Source organism: Urocitellus parryii, chromosome 1 (assembly GCF_045843805.1).
Source record: "Urocitellus parryii isolate mUroPar1 chromosome 1, mUroPar1.hap1, whole genome shotgun sequence".
NCBI lineage: Eukaryota > Metazoa > Chordata > Mammalia > Rodentia > Sciuridae > Urocitellus > Urocitellus parryii.
In genome coordinates this window covers 190,333,698-190,353,491 of record NC_135531.1, presented here as the reverse complement: position 1 = coordinate 190,353,491, position 19,794 = coordinate 190,333,698, and positions in this window count along the sequence as shown.

The following is a 19,794-nucleotide window of genomic DNA, read 5'->3' as shown; positions in this document are numbered from 1 at the left end:
GGAGGGAAGAAAGGGCATAAGATAAGGAGTCTTGTGGACTGACCAGAGAAGGCTAAAGTGCACCCCATTTCTGGTCTTGAACTTTAGCGGCTGAGAGGTGGGATTTTTGGCAAAAGCAGGGTCCCAGGAATCCATCTGGTTGAAGCCACCAAAGCTCACCTTCATCCAGGTGGCTGTGACAATCACTAGGTAGTTGGATCCGGGGCTGTGGAGTTTGTTCAGGCTTGTCCTTGTCCACGTGTGTTGGCCACATGGAGTGGTCACCATGGTGGAGCACCCAGCCTCTCCATGCTGCCAACACAGCCCTCTCCTACCAGAGCTGTTTGTTCCTCACACAGACTCAGGATTCTGGTCCCTGTCTGTCTTTTGAACTTGGAAACTTGAAAGCAAATCAATCCTTCCCTGAAGTAAAGGTGATAAGATAGGAAACGTGGCTGTTGTTTGCAGTTGTATTTTTACATGTTTGGCTATATGTGGAGAAAGTTGAACTCAAGTGAATGAAAATCTCACGGTGCCTAGAGACAGCAAAGATGAGAAGCAGACTTGACATCTAAGAATATTATCCTGAATGTGATGTCTTAGACCCTGTCACTCTAGCAGGAGATCCTTCCAATGGTTTCCTTATTAACACTTCTTTTGGTTTTGTGAGCCAATATCTCACATTTTCAGCTCAGTCTAATTAGTTTTGTTTTAATCCACTATATATTATTTTCACAAATCTATATGATACCCTGGTTGTGCATAGGTTCACAGGTGATAGAGCAAAGCCTAGACTCTAATGCAGAGCAGCCTGGTCATGGGTTCACCCCATTTGTTTTCACAAGCTTTCATAAGCATCCAGCAAATCTCAGCAGCTTAATAGAATAAAGTTTCTTCCTCATGCAAAGTCCATGGTGGGTGTTACTGGACAGGCAGCCTCTACGCAGGCTGCTCCCCCAGGTGGCCTCACCATTTGTGAGTTTTCTGTTCCCTTGACATCATTCAGCTGCTGGATGGGGAAAGACATGGGATGGAGTGCTTAAAGGCCTCAGCCCATGGCGGACACACATTATTTCCACTGATACCCATGGCAAACCCGAGGGGGCATAGCCACATCTAGATGCCAACAGCCAGGAGGTCAGTGTTGGGCCAGGCAGCACTTCTAGCCACAACTACTCATCATGGAAAGGGAGCACTAATCATTTGGATTTTGCTGATCTGTCACAAACTTCAGGGCCCAGGGCCCCCCTTCAGCAGAGTTCAATGAACAGGCCAAGAGGTTGACCTATACAGAGCATCTTGGAGATAGGACCTGAGCTTTAGATCTGGTGATACCTGTTCATCATGTGGAGAGAGAAGAGCCAAACACCATGACATCATAAGCATCTGACCCTCCTTCCCATGCACACAGTCTGGGTCTCTCCAGGACAGGTGGAGAGAACACAGGACCAGTGTGTACCTTTGAGCATGCCTGGGGCCATCCTTCTTTCCCTGTTGATGAGAATCAGGGAAAGAAGCACCAAGAAATAAATGTGGGAAGAGATAGGTCTCCTGCAAGCCCAGAGCAGGGAGGCAGGGATGGACTACAAACTCAACCCTCCAAATCTGGGACTGGGAAGTCGGGGTAAGAGGCTGTTCTTTCAGCTTCTGGTTTGTCAGTTCTGTGGCTATCACAATGCAGATGCTGGAGACCTGACATGACTCCCTTAGGGGGTCTTATAAGTGCTATGGGAGCCCTTGGAGGAGGGGTAGAATGAGTATCCAAGGTGGGGTAACGTGGACTCCCCTGGCCTTTTGAGCAGCCTTCAAAGACCTGTTCCTTCTCCCCCATTCATGTACTCATGTACACACTTACACACACACACACACACACACACACACACACACACAGACACATACGTGTGTGTGCCCACACATACAGAAACACTGCTGCCTGCTTTCCGTGGCTGTATAGATGGAAACCTCCCAGCCAATAGTCTTGCAAATGTGAGAATGAAATTAGTGTGCAGGGTCTTCCCTGCAAGGTCTTTGCTTTTCCACGCACTGAAGAGTGGAGTCTTGCTCTAATGCTCTCTAAACAAGTCCTTTACCTTGAAATAACATAGAGTCACTACTTTCTGAGGACTTCAGTGGCTGTTTACAATATAATTAGCATGGTAATCAAAGGCAGTCAATGACACATAAAAACAATTACTCGTGGCTTTAAGCTGGGTGTTGTTAAATAATAAAACTTTAGAAATAATGACAAATCCTGTGTTGCCAGTGAACTCTCAGACACACTATCTTTTAAGAAGCTTTTGAAATTAAAAAAAAAATAATCAATTCATCTCTGTCTAAGACCTTCACTTATAAACATCTGCTGATGGCAAAAAGCCAAGACCGCTATTACAAGGTTTCCACTCAAGCAAAGGCATTTTTCATGTTATTCCCAAGGAGAGAAGGTTGATTTATTTATTTCTGGACTAAAGATCTACAAAAATATACATTTTTTTTCCTTCAGCCAGAATTTGGCTTCTGACTGATCATAAAAATCACTTGAAACCTAGAGGCTACATCTCAGTGTTTCCATCCCACTGTGGAGATGGATCTGGGCTTCTCAACCAGTAACAGACGACAGGTGATCATGGAGGCCAGAGATCCCTGGTTCATGACGGGGTGACTCTGGAGTTTCTTCTGCACAGGGTCATGAAGGACAGGCAGCTGTCAGGGGACCTATATGCAGACTCGTACAGTGAGGCAGATACACGTGGTTATTATCATTAGGCAGTAGTGCTGGTTTTGAAGGCTTGCTATATACCAGACTCAATCTAGGAGACTGGAGAACGGCTTCCGGTTTTCAACTGAGAAGATGCACTTGGAGTGCTTGTTGACAATGGCCAGGGGGACACATACATCCCATTCTGTTTCCACTTCATGAAGCACCCTATGTAATGAGAGCTGAGTATGCTCACCTCTACAGGGCAGGGACAATCACAAACTCACTAGCAAAGAAAGCATCCAGTGCAAGAATGTGTAACTCAGATGCCTCTCTTCATTACGCTAAGCATCAAGAGATGGCATTCACTATTACCTCGTTTCAAGTTTTATTTATCCACATTACATTGACCTTACTTTACGCTGCTGCTCCTTTCTTTGTAATTCTGCACATGGAAGTCTGGTTTCTAGGTGAGCATTGATTCCACTCTCTATTTTCTATTGATATTGTTACTGAGGCTGCAATGTAACATACACACTGTTCTAAACGTATCATCATAACACCAGCACCAGCTACTCACTACTGAACACTTGGTTTGTAAATGCAAATGTCAAAGGTGGGGGAATCCAGATTTATACTATGCCTTCCATCAGAAAAAAACTGACTACTTTATTCCAGCACTTCTAGCTCAATTTTATTAACACATCCCAGAATATACACTTGCATTAATTTAATGCAAATTTAAACATGCTATATATTAAACCATGGTAAAGAGAGAAAAGTTGTCATGGAATTCATTCCAGAAAAAAATTTAAAAATAGAAATAGTGATAACATGATAAACTTCATCTGAATTAAATTATTATCCTCAAGAAATAGAATGCAGAAAATTGATCACTTTTTATTATAATAAACTATTCTGCCTTGAAAACAAGGAAACTATAAACTGGTATTCTTTTATAAACCACGAATCCCAAACTCTAAACAAAACTTTATCAAATGGAATTCAAGAATAAAGTGAAAGCATCCATACCTCACATACAGGTTTATGAAGTTAGTTTCACATGAAGTTTAACTCAAAGTAGATTGTAGATCTAATGCAAATCAAACCTAACTACAAAACTTCTAAATGACAAGAAGAAGAAAATCTGTGTGACCTTGGCTAGGCAAAGATACTTTCAGAATTGACACCAAAATTTGCTCTTTAGGGAAAGGCAAACTAAATTCCAACAAGATGTCCCTGCAGACCCATTCTCTGGTTAAGTTAAAGTCTGACCATTCCAAGAGCTGGTGGGGATTTAGATAAATACAAACTCTAATACACTGCTGGAAAAAAATGTAAAACAAGAAAATAATACAACCACCTTGAAAACAATCTGACAGTTTCTTAAAAAGTTAAGCAAATATCTACTCTACCTACTGTATAATTCACTTTTCATTGTCTGATAGCCAGCATCTGGAAGTCTTGAAGTGCCCTGTTTAAAATTTGTCTCTTTTTTTCAAATGTAGTTATTTATTTTTTTATCAAGTAGGAGAGTAAATCCAGTTTCCATTATTTCATTCTGTCTAAACATATACATTTATGAAAAGTTTTAAGACGAAATTATCTGCAGGCCATGTACATATCTTCTAATAAACAACCACCAGTGACTTTCTGTTGGCTACCAAGACCATCCTTGAATTTTCCCATTTAACCCTATTTTAAAGCAATAATGATAGCACACTGCATGTCCCAACTATACACACGGCATTTGTAAGTGTATAATACTGGAATCTGACTGGAGAATCTTCTCATTTCTCCAAACAGAAACCCTGTGGGTAGAGATTATTATCCATTGTTTACATACAAGGAATTGATACCTAGAAATTTTAAAACTCATTGTGTCATTATTCTAAGAAGTGGTGAAAATTTAGGTGAAAATGAAGTAATTCATATCCCCATGTCCTACAAAAATCTGCTTTCCTTTAACATACCAAAAACACAAAACTTAGGTTCTATCGTAACCCATGTGTGCTCTTTTATTTTTTCCAGATTTAAAAATCAGCCTTAATTTTTTTTGAAAGTTAATATGTGCATTTCAGGAAACAGAAAAACATGAGCAAAGAACAGAATCATCCGATCTTGACCACTTAGTTGGAATGTCTATCCAGGTCCTATGTACACATACACAGTGCCCGGTTTCCTGTGACTGAGGAGTAGTGTATCATGCTTACTCACACATTATGAATATTCCCAAAACTACATGAATATTTTTGACAACCAAAAATACACTGTACCAACTCAATCTGTCCGAAAAAGTTGTAATCCTGATCAACCAGTTTTAGTCCTACTATGAATGAATCTGAATAAAAAAAATGGCATTATACCCATGATTATAAATCCTATAGTTTTCTAACTTGATCTTCCAAAATTGCTTTCACTACCTTGGTCTTAAAATTTTTTTTTAAAGAGCCACAGTCATGTATTTTTGTTTATCTGTATCAGAATGACAAAATATAGTCATCCTTGGATACTTGTGGAGATCGATTCCTGGACCTTGAACAAATATTAAAATCTGCAGATGCCCAGGTCCTTCATATAAAATATTACAATATTTACATATAACTTATATACATGCTCCCATATACTTTAAATCATCTCTAGATGAGTTATAAAACCTAATGTAATAAAAATCCTAGCTAAATAGTTGTTATATTGTTTAGGGAATAATGACTAGGAAAAAAAGTCTGTATCTGTTCAATACAGACACATTTTTTTTCCTGAGTATTTTCTATCTTATTTGGTCTAATCCATGGATATGGAGTCTGTGACTACTGAAAAAAAATTATTCTGCTGTTCTCCACCTTTTGATAATGTATCATTCCATCCTTCCTTACTCTCTTCCTAACATCTTCCTGAAGTAAGCTTTCATTTTAAGCAGAGGCACATTTGTTATGTTCTCATCTTTTCCCTGATTTGGCATTCTGGGTATTCTTAATAACACTGATTGTATTTTCTTGTTTTCCAAACCGCGATGGCTAGCACACTCATTATGTGGCAGGACAGAGTGGCCTGGAGGGAAGTTTGGGTTTCACTTGATGAGGACAGAGGCAAATGAAATTGCTCAGCAATATGTTTTCTTATTATGAAGTCTCCTATTCCTCGTGTTAACCATCACAACCCCAGTGGTTCAGAAGAGTCCTGCACTAGTTCTTAGAAGGCAGCAGGGATGCAAGTCCCTTGCGGGTGCCCTTGAGAATGGGCTACAGAGTAATGGCCAAACAAATACCTCTCAGAAATTTGCTGCAGGCTGGACTGGTTGGGTGTTTCTTCCTTTTCATGGTCTTATTTGTTCCTCGTTACAAAATACGTTCTGTTATTACTTCCATATCAAACTGAGAGAATTGAAGGTCAGGGGGTAATGTGACCTGCCCAAAGACTCTGCTAACAAGTGGCAGAGTCAGATCTACTTTTAGAGTCCCTGTTCTTCATGATTTTCTGGCTCCTCAATATAGACCTCGGTGTGAAATTTGTGGTCCAGTGAACAGAGTTCGCAGTTATGGCTTGGGAAACAAGCACTGGGTTCTTAAGATAAAGATGTGTATCTCACGCCCTGTGCCTCAAGCACCCTGCAGAACAAAGATCCTCCGACCTGCTTCTACTGTGCAGCTACCCTTGCGGTGCCTCTGTCCTGGGCTTTCCTGACACGCCAGTCCTTCAGCAGCAGGACCCTGACCTTCCCCCTTTCTGGGCACTGTTGTGGGGCATTCTCTCATCTTCTCCTTCTCCTTAATTAAACCTGGTTAGCTTCTTAGGCCCCATGTTGGGAGCCTGCCCAGACTTATGTGCACACCTGAGGCCACCTTAGGCTCCTTTGAAATACTTATTTCATTTGGTAACAAGCAATGTAAATACTAAGAGTATTTGTGAGTATCCTGTTCATGGCTCACTTGCCCACTAATCTACAGGCTCCACAAAGAAGGTGGAGAACATGTGGGATTCCGCTTATCATGGTGTTTCCAGTATCTTCTATGGAAAATAGAAGATGCTCAGGAGTTACTGGCCAGGCATGGTGATGCATGCCTATAATCCCAGTAGCTCCGGAGGCTGAGGAAGGAGAATCTCGAGTTCAAAGCCAGCCTCAGCAACTTAGTGAGGTCCTAAGTAACTCAGTGAGACCCTGACGCAAAAGAAAATACAAAAAAAGAAAAAAGGGTTGGAGATGTGGCTCAGTGCTTAAGTGATCCTGGATTCACTCCCAAGTATCACAAAACAAAACAAAACAACAACAACAAAAAATAGTTACTGGTTGAATACATGATTGACTGCTTATGCACCATAATGGAAAGAGTTCATGCTTTGGGGCCAAACAAACCTGGATCTGAAGTAATACTTTGTCAAGTCCTACCTGTGAGATCTGAGGCAAGTTACACAAAGTCTTGAGGTCTTCTATGAAATTAGAACCTGTCCCTGACAAAGAAGGGTTTCTAGGAGCAGTTGATATTTCACATCGAGTGTTCCTAATGTGGTGTCTTGAGCATGTTAGGCCCTGAGTAAATGGCACAGCATGCAGAGCGAGGCAAAATCTGAGTTTAATCATAATCTGAATGCAGCATTAGTCTTTTTTCTCCCACTTCCCTTTTATATTTATGCAATGGAGCTATTTCCTGCTGCCAGGGGGACAGCCCACGATCTCTCTGTCACTTTTTGTTAATGAGATTCCTCAGAGTCATTCTAAGTTACTCAACACTGCCTGTTTCAGTAATTAAAAATTTATAATCTCATGTATTAATCAAAACTTCTGACTCTACTTTAAAATAAAATATCTTCTCAGCTCCCTCCCCAGAGCCAGTTTCAGAAGCATATCTGCTCTCCTAAAGTGAGGCACGTTCTCATTCACGCCTTCTCCCCTTCTTGGCACCCTTCGTCCACCATCTTGATACCAAATGGGGCCTGAGAGGAGGAGGAAGAAGGAGGCAGGAGAGCTGCTCTTTTTATTTCCATGGTTGTGAATTGACCTTACGCTTTGGATCTGGAAGATACTTAAGGAGAGTCACTGAGTCTTTCCCTCAAACCCCTTTCTCCTGACATACTACTCCTACCGTCCTGCCAAGGGTCTTTCACCAGCACCTACATGACCGTCCTGTAGCACATATTCAAATGTTTTCTATTTGTTTGTTTGTTTGCTTCTTCTCCCTCCATCCCCACTAATCCAAGGGTTATCTCCAACTTTTGTATTGAGACCTGTTTGTCTGAACCCTCCTTCTCCAATTGTTCCATTGGGCAAGGTTAAACGGTATCTTTCCCTAACTTTGTTTTTTTCATCTGTGTGGGAATCTGGATTTGTATATTCTAGAAACTCTCTACAAATAAATCCTTTACACAAGTTCCCTCGTATCTCAACGAGCTAATATGGGACAATAATCTAAATATGAGAGAGAAGTCTCAAGAGTCATGTAACCAGCCTTCTTCACAAATTCTGCACATGTTCTGACAGATCCTTAGAAATGTCTGTCCCCACCCCAACCCGTGTCCCATGTGGGGGATGGGAATGGGGCTCCCCTCCTTGCAATGGTCTGGCTGAGAAATAAAATTGTTTAAAAAAAAAACCACCACAGAATACAGAAAGTAGTTTCAAAAGCAGGGATGGGACGGGCAAGCTGATCAGACAGATTGAGCTTCTAGACAAAATGAGGCCCGCGCCTGGTTTATTTATATAGAGAAACATCAAAGGGATTCTATAGAATGTTCTTCTCCAAAAAAAAAAAAAAAAAAAAAAAAAGGTTAAAGGTGGGCTGTTCAGTTTCTAACGGGTTACGTCCATCTCTGCAGCAACTATGAGAGACCTTCCTAGCAGAGTGGAGGGAAAGGTCACGTGCATTGGGCCATGGGAGAGCCACAGAAAGTTCCCAGAGGCAGGCTGTCTTTCCCAGGCTACATGCCAAGAGAAGATCCTCATGTATTGCACGGATGACTTCCTGCAGTCTGTATCTTCTCTGTCATGGGATGTCAGCAGAAACTTCCACTTTAGCAAGAGGTAACGTGCGTGGAAAAGATCCTACTATGTGCTAGGCCTGGAGCTTGGGTCTAGAGATACACCCATGAAGAAAGTCTGCCCTCTAAACTCAAGGAGCATGTGGTCCAAAGGGACACTGATCATACACATAGCTCACTCATACAGGGTTGATGATAGATAGCACTCTCCGTGTTTGGGCTACCCTGTCACAGTGGAAAACCTAGAGATGATGGCATGAATGGAATTGCTTAGCTGCTGTTCCTCACTCCTTCCTAAAAATTCCATACTAATGCAACAGCCCCATCCATATAAAGGATGAATCCATGGAGCCCAGCAAGTCTTTGGGTCTTGCAGTCTTTCTATTAGAGACTCCAAATTATTACAGGGTGGTAGAGAGAAATTAAAGGGCTCTCATTTTATTATATTTTTGAAATCACTCATTTAAAAATTTATCCAGTTTCTCAAGAAAATGACTATTCTTTCTGATCCCAAATGTGTGTGTGTGTGTGTGTGTTTCTCTTTTGGTAGTCCATATTTTTAAAGGTATTTAAAAAGAGAAAGAACCCCCTACATGATTTATTTAGCTGAATATCTTTAGAGTTTGACTCTCTTTTGTATTCAGCTTTATAATTTATAATGGAACTTCTACTTCTAGGCTTAAGAATCTAACCCTTTTCATTCATTTGCTTCAGTTATTGTTTAAAGACTAGTAATTGCTAGATGAAGAAGTCTCCAAAGCTGGATTGGCTGGCACTGAGGTTCCATCAAGTGAGGAATGAACAAAGGTTGTAACCAGGACTTAGACTGTTCTTTTAAATGCAAATGTGTGATGGGTGAATACAAGCAGAATGAAAAACTTGGCATCTCTGCCTCCATTTTTGCATCCATCTTCTTTGATCCCAGTCACTTTGGATTCCAGAAACAGTTTGATCCAATAAACATGGTAGGATAGGCTGAAGTTACCCTCTAAGGCACAGCAACTTTCTCAATGGGAGAGAAGATCCCACCTGACCAATGCTGGGATAATGATGGACAGATCACACTTGGTCAAGATCACCTTCTTTGGCCACTGTGAAAGCCAACTCCCGACCCTTGTCCTCATTCCCCTGTCTATAAAACCTCAAAGTCATTGTCACCCCCTCAAAGACAGAGCTAAGGCCATTGGTCACTTTGTCTTCCCACTGTGGGTATACAAATTAAAGTCCCTTTCATGCTTTTCACCAAAATATATTGTTTCCAATATTCCTAATGATAAAATAAAAATTATGTAAAAAATGAATATTTGAAAATTTTGGAACAAGGTGATATCTCTAACTCTTCCTTGACTTCTCTCCTCCCAACACAATGAAAGCAAGCTAGATTTTCTGTCAGAAAAGGGGGCAGTGATCTTCCATTTTATCTCTGTGTGCTCCAGAGCCTAGCCTGGTTCTAGGTACACAGGTACCATTCAGCAATGCTTGTCCAGCCACACTCTCTCAAATGGAAAAAGAAAGCCAACCATAAAAGAACTTGAAAATTAGAAAGGAAATGAAGGGCAGAAGAGATTAAGATTTGGGAAATAACATCAGCAATGGGTGGGTTCTTTGCATTTTCTTGTTTATTTCCTACATGCTAGATTATGCATTAGAGAGTTTGGCAAGCTAGAATTGCTAGCAAGAATAGATGAAAAATCAAACCAATAAACTTGCTCTCTCTGGCTACAGAATCAGGAAAGAAGAAAGGATGTACATAAATGTCTAAATCACTCTCATTTAATACAGACTATGATAAATATTTCAGAGGATCTATCCATAGATGTGGATGTTTTAAAGAATGGACAAGAATTTATCCACACATATTTACTAAGCATATACTAGGCATCAGGAACTACCTTAGAAATTCAAGGTCAAAAAAAAATAATCCTATGATTACAAGAAGTTTATGGCCTATCTCGTGGCAGAAATAGATATGAAAAAGCATAAAAGGTAATATTATCAGTACTATGTTGGAAATACGCACAGGCATTTGGGGTTGAAGGAGAGTAGCAAAGACACAATCCACTAGGGGAAACTTCTAAACTAGAACTTGATTTTATGGTGGAAATATGACATTCTGGGAACTTTGAATCGCGAAGCTACATTTGGTAGATCCTTGGAGGATTATACACTTTCTTTTCTGAAGGTAGGTATATTTGATCTCAGGGTACATTTTAAATAATGAGCTGCAGAAAACCCAATGAAAGCAGTCACAGAAGGGTAGTTTTATCTCACTCAGTGGCAGTGGGAGTTCAGCAACATCTCTAAAGGACTCTAAGAGGCATCTTGCATCTCTCTGCTTGGCCTCACTAAATGGTTGTGTTACCAGCTTTCTGTCACTATAACAAACACCTAAAATAAATAACTTACAAGGAGAAAAGGTTTGTTTTGGCTCACAGTTTGGGAAGTTTCAGCCCATGATCAACTGGCTTTTTCAAAGGCCTGCAGTGAGGTAGAACATCATGGCAGAAGTATATGGTGGAGCCAAACTCCTCAAATCATGGCCAGAAAGTGAAAAGGGGCAAGAGGGAGAGACCAGGGTCCCACAATCTCTTTCAAGGGTACAACCCTAGTGATCTAAAGACCTTCCCCTGAGCCGCACTTTCTAAAGGTTCTACCACCTCCCAATCTTGCCATGCCAGAGACCAAGCCTTTAGCACAAGGACCTTGAGAACACTGACAATCCAAACTACAGCATTGGTGGACCATGTCCCTCTCCAATGCCACCAGACAGATGGCTGGAGCAGATCCTGAGGCCAGTTTCAAGTGAAGTGAAACAATCATATTATCAATGAAGAAAACCTTTTGCAGAAGTCCAGTTGACTCCCCAACAGAGGTCACTGGTCATAATTAGGTTGTAAATCCTGAAACTTAGGCCTAACTCTTTTTCTAGTGTTGGTTTAGACCAAACCAGGTAACCTCTGTGGGCTAGAGATAGCACATGCTACGCCATGCTTGTGGTCACCTTGTACCTGGGCAAAGCTGAAGTTTTGGAGGTGGGAAAACAGATGGGCAATGTTGGGGATGTAGGGCACCAATCTGTCAGACAAGGGGGCTGTGATCTTCCGTTCCATCTTTGTGTGCTCCAGAGCCTGGCCAGGTTCTAGGTACACAAGTACCATTCAGCAATACTTGTCCAGCCATGTTCTTTCAAATGGAAATGCCTGACCTTACTACAATGGAGAGAGAGTGAGGGGAACAAGGCAAAGAAGAGAATTATTTTCTTTAGAACGAGAAACTCATTACATTGTAATGACTTATCGTCTTTTATCATTCTTCCAAAGGAGAACTCTGACTTTGTATGATCGACCTAAATTAATTTTGTACTTCCTTTAGTTTCCATAGCAATGTGGTTCATACCTCTGTGGTTCGTACCGGCAATAGCAATTCTCTTCATGTTATGTTTGCCAAGCAATTTGCAAATATTCTCTGTTATTGTTTTTCTAGTTGTGTCTCCTAGAAAAAAATACCAGCATTTGGAAAAAAAAAATTCTATATGGACACTTCAGAGTTCAGTGGCTCAATGTACATCTAGCTAATCACTGAATGAATATGAAGAATTCAAACTATATCCTCTTTATTCCCCCAAGCATCAGTCAATTTAAGTAAAAAAAAAATAATTTACAATGATTTGGATATAGTTTGAGTGCATTTCCCAAAGTTTCACGAGCTGAAAGGTTGGTTCATAGAGTGCTAGAGTGGAGGAGAAACCATTAAGAGGTGGTGGAGCATAGTAATTAGGTCATGGGGACACTGCCCCCAGAAGGAATTAATGCTGGCTCTCCTACACAGCTATGCCATCTGCCATACTGTGAAATAGCAAGCAGGCCCTTACCAAAGCAAGAGATAGTGGGACCATGTCTTAAGCCTCCAAAACTGAGGGCTAAATCAATGTCTTTTCTTTTTCTCTTCAGGTACTTTGTTATAACAGCAGAAAGTGAATTGTTGTATCTCGTAGGAGAAGGTCCTTGTGCTGGGCATTGGCTTCTAGACATGCACAGAGAACAGAGAACTGTGGCAGTTCTCAGGTTTTGAAATCTGGATTACACTGTAATATGCTCTACAGGGACCTAGATGCACAGAGGAGGAACACTTAATCCAGGCCCAGGTAGGGTATTCTGGGGTGTTGTGTGTGTGTGTGTGTGTGTGTGTGTGTGTGTGTGTATACAAGTCATGGGAAAGAAAACAGCACAGGTCAAACGTCAGGAAGCAAGGGATAGTGGATTTTCAGGGGTGGAGAGACCTAGGTGGAGATCATGTTGCCCTGTGCTATCTGTTAACATTCTTCAGAGTTGACCAAACCTTGGACTGGAGAGGCTCTGATGACAGTGGAAATGACACCGGAGTTTAAGTTTTTCCGGTGACCGTCATTCCTCCTTGCACATGTATTCCCTCATTTAATCCTTTGACAGTCCTTCCCTTCACAGTTACCTTATCTGTTGAAGGGGAATAATAGGAGCACCTCAGAAGGTTCTGGAGAGGTAAAAATGAGTTCATTCACTGCTCCCTGAGAACAGTGACTAGCCCAGAAAGAGCTCAGCTCGTGGCAAGCATTAACCACGAGGACTCTGTCGAAGAAGGTGGCAAACACTTGCATAATAGTTGGGAAACTGAGATGACCCACTCTACACGACTTACCCAAGAAACACAGGAAGTGGTACTGGTGAGCCAGGGCTGCGCAGGCCCAAATAGCCAAGCAAGCCTCTGGGTCTCAAATCTGCCTGCATTTTAGAGTGGCAGACTGTGGAGAAGACAGCCCTGATGGCTCCAGGGCATGCTCAGTCATAATAACTGTTAACTGCAGTTCACAATTACTTAGTGCTTTACCGTTGGCACAGCACTTCCATTTGTATTTTTGTCATGTGTGTCTTTTGGGTTTTGTTGGGGAGTTTTGAGTGGATGCCAAGAGAAGGTTCAATAAAATGCCTGAAGCTGTGGTCATCACCTCCAGGCTTCAGGCAGTAAATCTGGTCACATCCACTGGCATTAAAATCACCCAGTGTGGCCAACTAGACCCTGGAGTATCTGAGTGGCCTCTCTGTTCCTGCCAGGTCAGGTTTCAAGCCATGGGGTATATTATGCTGTCAGTACTGTGTGACATCCACATCACGGGTAGAAGTTCAGACTGAATCATGTTTGCTCAACTCACCATATTGTCTCAGGCAGTGGATTGGGAAATGATAATTCTATTTTTATTCCCTTTGCCTTTTTAAAGATCATGATGAGGATTCTTGAAGGAGTTAAGTAGTCAAAAACAATGAAATAAAATAGAACAAGTCTAATTTTTAATTATAGTAGGGAAGTATCTGTTCTTAATGCTTGATGGTCTGTCAAGGAACTGTTTTTGTGCAAACCTGGCAGCTTGCTAAGGGATGATGGGCAAATGTGAAAGCCTGGGAGAGGGGGTTTCAGGGAAGGGAAGGGAGAACAGCCCCTACCTGGTTCCCTTCGGTCCAAAGTGACTGGCATGTGTTTGGTAACCTGGAGGCCTGAGGTTACACGGTGAAAATTTTAGGTATGTGGAGATGAACAAAGCCCCTGAAATAAAGGGCACACGAGGTTTAAAGGCAATGAGGGAGGCAGGTGGGCTGCAGAAGGGCCAGTAGCCTTCGGGTCCTGGAGCCTGGGGGTTCTTCACAGTGTGCCTTTTGGGGTTGATCTGCATCTACAAAGTGGTGATGTTGTAAGCTGTCTTGCCTGAAAGTCAACTCAAGTGAGGGGTGCTTGTCCCTCTCCAAGTCTTTAATAGGCAGACCTGACTTCCACCTTTTGTGGGGATGATGAGGGAAGGGTGAGGAGGGACGTTGCATGAAGTGGATGTTGGGGGCTGCCTATGGAACGTCTCCTCCTTATGGTAATCTTCCATGGTCGACACAGGCTGCGGCATCATGCTGATTAGGGGTTCCCTCTCAGGACTGCAGACTGCGGTGGGGGTGACCAGGAAGGGTGTGCGTGCACAGGATCACCTGTAGCTTGTGCAGCAGACACATCAGAGGACCAACAGAGGTTTTCAGTATCATGTACACTTTTGCAGCAGGCAAACCATTCTCCCCACTGACCAAGAGATCCTCTGTGACTGGGCTGCCAGGTTACCTGATTCAAGTGAAAGGCTTGATGAGCCCTGTTCTCTAGAGCATTTGGAAACAGTTAAACACCAAGCAGATTTCTGGATTTGTTAGGTGGGAAGACCGGGGCCGGGGGGGTGGGGGGTGGGGGGATTTGCAGGGTATAATGAGAAGAGTTACTGAGAGCTCAGAAACAGGAAGCAATCACTCCATTCATGTAAGTTGCATTATTCATGCATTAATAAATAAACAGACACTTGTTACCCTCTCCCAAAGAGAACTACATAAAGTTCCTTTGTCAGAATTTTTATGGTAATTTTAAAAAAATCAATTAAATATAGTTGGGGTCTAAGGACCATAGTGTAAATTAAGATTAAAAATGCATACAAATAATCCTGTTTATTTAATGTGGGTGTATATATACACATATGCATATTTATTTTGCCATAAAATTGATTTGTTTATTTGCAAGAACAGCCACTCATCCCCTCCCCAATATTGCCAGGGCACACAGGATAGGATTAATCACCTGAGACCATCTGTTATGCAAAGCCCTTCCAGCCTGCCCCAGCCCCACAGGCTACATAGGCTCTTAGTATAATGTGAAATACAATGATTTAGTTGGCAGTTATTTAATCTGCAATGCTAAAAAGTGTCCTGTGATACTCGGGACTTTTGGAAAAGTGCGTATATACCATGCCACCTTATTTCACTGTTTCAAATGACTGATCCTGATCTAAAATGTCACGTTTGTACTTTGATTTCCCTGGTTCTTTTTAAAGTCTCTCTTCCTAGAGTGGAAAGTTCATAAGGACAGGCACGGAGTGTTGTTACCATGTCCCTTGTCCAGAACCGGACCTGGCCAGGCCTGGATCAGCAGTATGTGCTAAGAGAACAGTGAGCATGAAATGCCACAAGAACATCCGGAAGAAGCAAGCAAGAAAGCCCCGTGACTGCAGGGAGCTAGCTCTATGTTTCAAGCTATTGAGGTCTGGATCTTTCCCCAGCAGGTGTTGGTATGAAATATTTTTCCAAACAGCTCTCTGTGTCATTGGTGAGAATCAGGGTTCCCATCAGGGGAAATAATCTGCTCATCTTGACACCTGCACTGACCTGCCAGTCCCTCATGGTGTCTCCACTGGATTTTCCAGTAAGCCCCAGGAACCACAGCACACATTCCATCCATCCATGCTCCTTGGGCATTTATTTCTTTATATGTCTGTCTCAAAAAGATCAAGGTGAGAGTCCTCATGATGATCAAAACCTGAGATGCTCCCTCTTCCAGAAACCTGTATTCTCAGTGTCCCTTTCATAATACAGAGCTGTGTGATCCATCGCCAAGGAGAGTAAATATCAGTCATGAGGGTAGTGGGCAAAAATGATCAGAATTCCCTAGATCACCACCTACTCCAACCCTGCTTCCACCTTTCTTTCCCAGCTCTGTGTTATGCATAGAGATTCATGCATAACTAGCCAGATACCGGGATCTAAATGCAGCCAGATCCCAGCACACTCTAGAAAATGTACACACTATAAAATGTAAGGCACTTGGCATTATAGTTCCGAATCCTGAATGGCTTTCTAAATAGGGGTTCAGACCTGGACCTGGGCATAATATTGTCCCAGGAAAGGCAGAACTAGGAGTCTGCCTCCTGCCTTATCCTACACCTGTATCCTGCTATTGGTAGCTCTGTGGATTTTGTTGTATCTATTGTGAAATAACAGAGAAGTACAGTGCAAAGAAATCCTAATTCTCTTCTCTCCCAGGTCCCAAACCCCGTATCTTGTCTTATTTTTCTGGTTTTCCTAGGGCTATAGCATGGTTCTATCCCACTCCAGGGAGCTGTTTACAAGAGGGAGTCTCTTTACATGAGGGACCCTGCACCTTCGGGGCACAAACAAATGTTCAACTGAGAGTTCAGCAAAATGGATCTTGGGTAGATTATCTGCAAGAATGTGTCAGTAATCCCACCTGTTCCTTCTGTCAGTTTGAATCCCTAGACCATGCTCTTACATCACAGTCCCCGGCCCAGGACATTCTGGCTGAAATATAACTTCTCTAGGAAAACATTTTATGTAAAGCAAGATCACTAAGTACTTCATGCTCCAAATAGAACAGCAAGCCACCTACCAGTCTGAGTCATGCATGATGAAAAGTTTTCCAGCGGCTCTTATTAAATATTCAAATAAACACCATAAATGCATCAGGAACATTTAACGGGTTTCTTAGATAGCGGTTAGAGACTCACTAAAGATCTCCAAGCTAAATTAAGCTTCAGAACCTAAATGATTTATTTCAGGACTTTACTAATACTGAAAATAACAAAATGTGAGTGTGCACAAGCATGCTTATGTCTGCATGCATGTGTGTGTGTGTGTGTGTGTGTGTGTGTGTGTCTGTGTGTGTGTGTTTCCACAGGACTCCCATAGATATTTGTGTCACTGGTCGTCATCAGCAGCAATTTCTTCATGGCAGCACCACCCAGCAAGCAAATGAGCCCCCCGATTGAAGGAGGAAGCTTATCAGGACAAACAGAATGTATGTATGATCACATGTCCATGTTCGTTTGCATGCCATACCAAGCTGGGACAGAAGACCAAGACACTGAAGCAGGAAAGCTGCTGGATGCACACCTTGTCCCCAGACCCAGCACAGCTTTCCTGGTTTCCAGGTCGTGCCTCCCTTACTTGACACTCTTGGCTCAACTCAGTCACTAACTCATGGAGTTGGGGTGGGTCTGAGGGTTTCTTTCCTACCTGTCGATGCAGTCTGTCCTCACTCCTCCCTCCTGTGGCACCTGTCCTCACTGATTCCCAGAGTGACTTCTCATCTGCTCACCTGCAATGCTGCTGGCCCAGTGGCTCAGCCTTTCAAGTGGGCTTCAGAAGAAGGACTGGGAGCTCATACCCACTTGCCCTAGGGCACCAGGAATGTCACAGTTATGCTCTGGGGGAAATTGTTACAGAGTGGACATGATGGACCACTCGTGAATTCTACACACTGACTCTTACTGACGGTAGGTGCCAGCCCCCATATAAAATGGTCCTAGAGCAGAAATGGAGTAGAATGCCCTGTGAAACAGTGGTAATCACCTGAGTACGTCCAGGAGCTCCTGGACATACTCAGGTGATACTCCACTGCACTGCTGTAATGATGCTGGAGCGTAGCACTTTCCAAAACCATGGCATGGTCTACCTACAAAGAAAAAGTGGGGTCTAGGGGCTAACTCCCAAATGTGGCTATTTAATTCATTGCCCTTTACAGTGTGTGGTAGAAATAGGCTTTTATGTTGCTGTCAGTGCTTGGCAGTATATGCAGAACCCAGGTGGGGACCTCAGCTATGGTAAGATGATGAACCCTGAAAGGGACCACAGGAATGGACCAAGAGCAGAAGTCTCTTTTCACAGTGACTGAAGAATTTGCTGAAGAAGGAAGAAAAGTTGGAGCCACAGCAAGGCAATTCCAGGGACCCAGGGAGGGGCAGATCAGGGGATAGGAATGGGGTAATCTAGATGTCTGGGTGTGCGCCCTGTGGGCTTGGGCTAGGGTCTTGCTGTGGACCAAATGTTTGTGTCTCATCCCCAAATTCATAGGCTAAAATCCTATCCCCATGGTGGTGGCATTTGGGAGGTGATTAACAGAGACAGGATGAATGCAGTTCTTGTGGGATTTTGAAATTCTCCCAAGAGCAAGTTATTATGAAAAGAACAAGTCTGGATCTTTCTGACTTCCTATCTCATCATGTGATCACTTCTATACCTGCATGTGTTCCCATGATTGTGAAACTATGCACCATGAAGTCTTCACCAGAGGCCAAACTGAAAGAGTTGACTGATCATAGACCGTTTGCCTCCCAAACTGTGAGCTAAATAAACCTCATTTCTTTATAAAGTACCCAGCCTCAGGTACTTTTATGTAGCAACAGAAAATGGACTAAGGCAGTTATCCAAGTCTAGGGTATTTTGTTTGAGCAGCATGAGTTGACACTACAGATCTTGTAGAGTGTAACGTTCGGGATAAGGTTGAGGACTGTTCCCCTACATTTTCACAAAAACATCAAAGCCCAAGTAGTGAGACTGTACTGATAAAGTAAGATATCTTCTCTCCAGCACACTAAGGGAAACTCAGGCAGGAGATGGCGAGGCATCAGGAGCATATACCACATAAATGCAGGTGAGACTGTCTTGAAAGATTCCCAGGACACATTGGATGAGGCTTAGCAGGACTTAAAGGGGCACAGAGAATGAGAGATGGGAGATTTAAGAATGAGTGAGCTGGCTGAACATCAGGAGATGATTCGTGTGTCATGTCTTCTTTGTAATGGTTAAAAGAAAACTGTTTTTTTCCCCCTGATACTATCTTTGAGAGGGATTTAGTGAACAGAGCACAGGTTTGGGGATTATCCAAATGTAGAGTTTTGAATCCAGTGCCATTTATTTAACTTGACTTAAACTCGGCTTCTTATCTTTAAATCAGGGGTAGTGACCACTACCTCTCCAAAGAATGATAAAGAATGAAGTGTTCATTCATGTGCAGTGTCTAGTTCATTCCTTAGTACTGCATGTACTCAGCAAAACCTGCATGGAAAAATACAGATGCCTTATGACCACACACTGGCTACTCCTGTGTTACTCAAAGTGTTTTATTTGTTTTACTAGGATTGATCTTGCTCATGATGAGTTGTTATTTCCTGACCTAAGAGTCAGACCTGTGAGTATCTGAAAGTGAAATAACAGTGTCCTTGTAATGACAGAGATAAAGGACAAATGATCTATCCCTAGAATACTAAGACTCTGGACTTCAACTGAGGACCTGCCTGATCACTGAAGCAGATCTGGGGAGATTTCAGAAAATGACCCTGTTTCTGCCAGGAACTTCCCAGCTCACCTCCAATCAGAGGTGGGTGGCAAGTAACTCTCAGGTCACCTCAACCAGGATTTTTTCTGTTTTCTTTCTTTTTTCTTTTGTTTTGTATTCTACACTATTTTGAAACACTAGCTATGCAGCTATGCACCAAGTCTCTATGCAGGATTAGTTTTCGCATC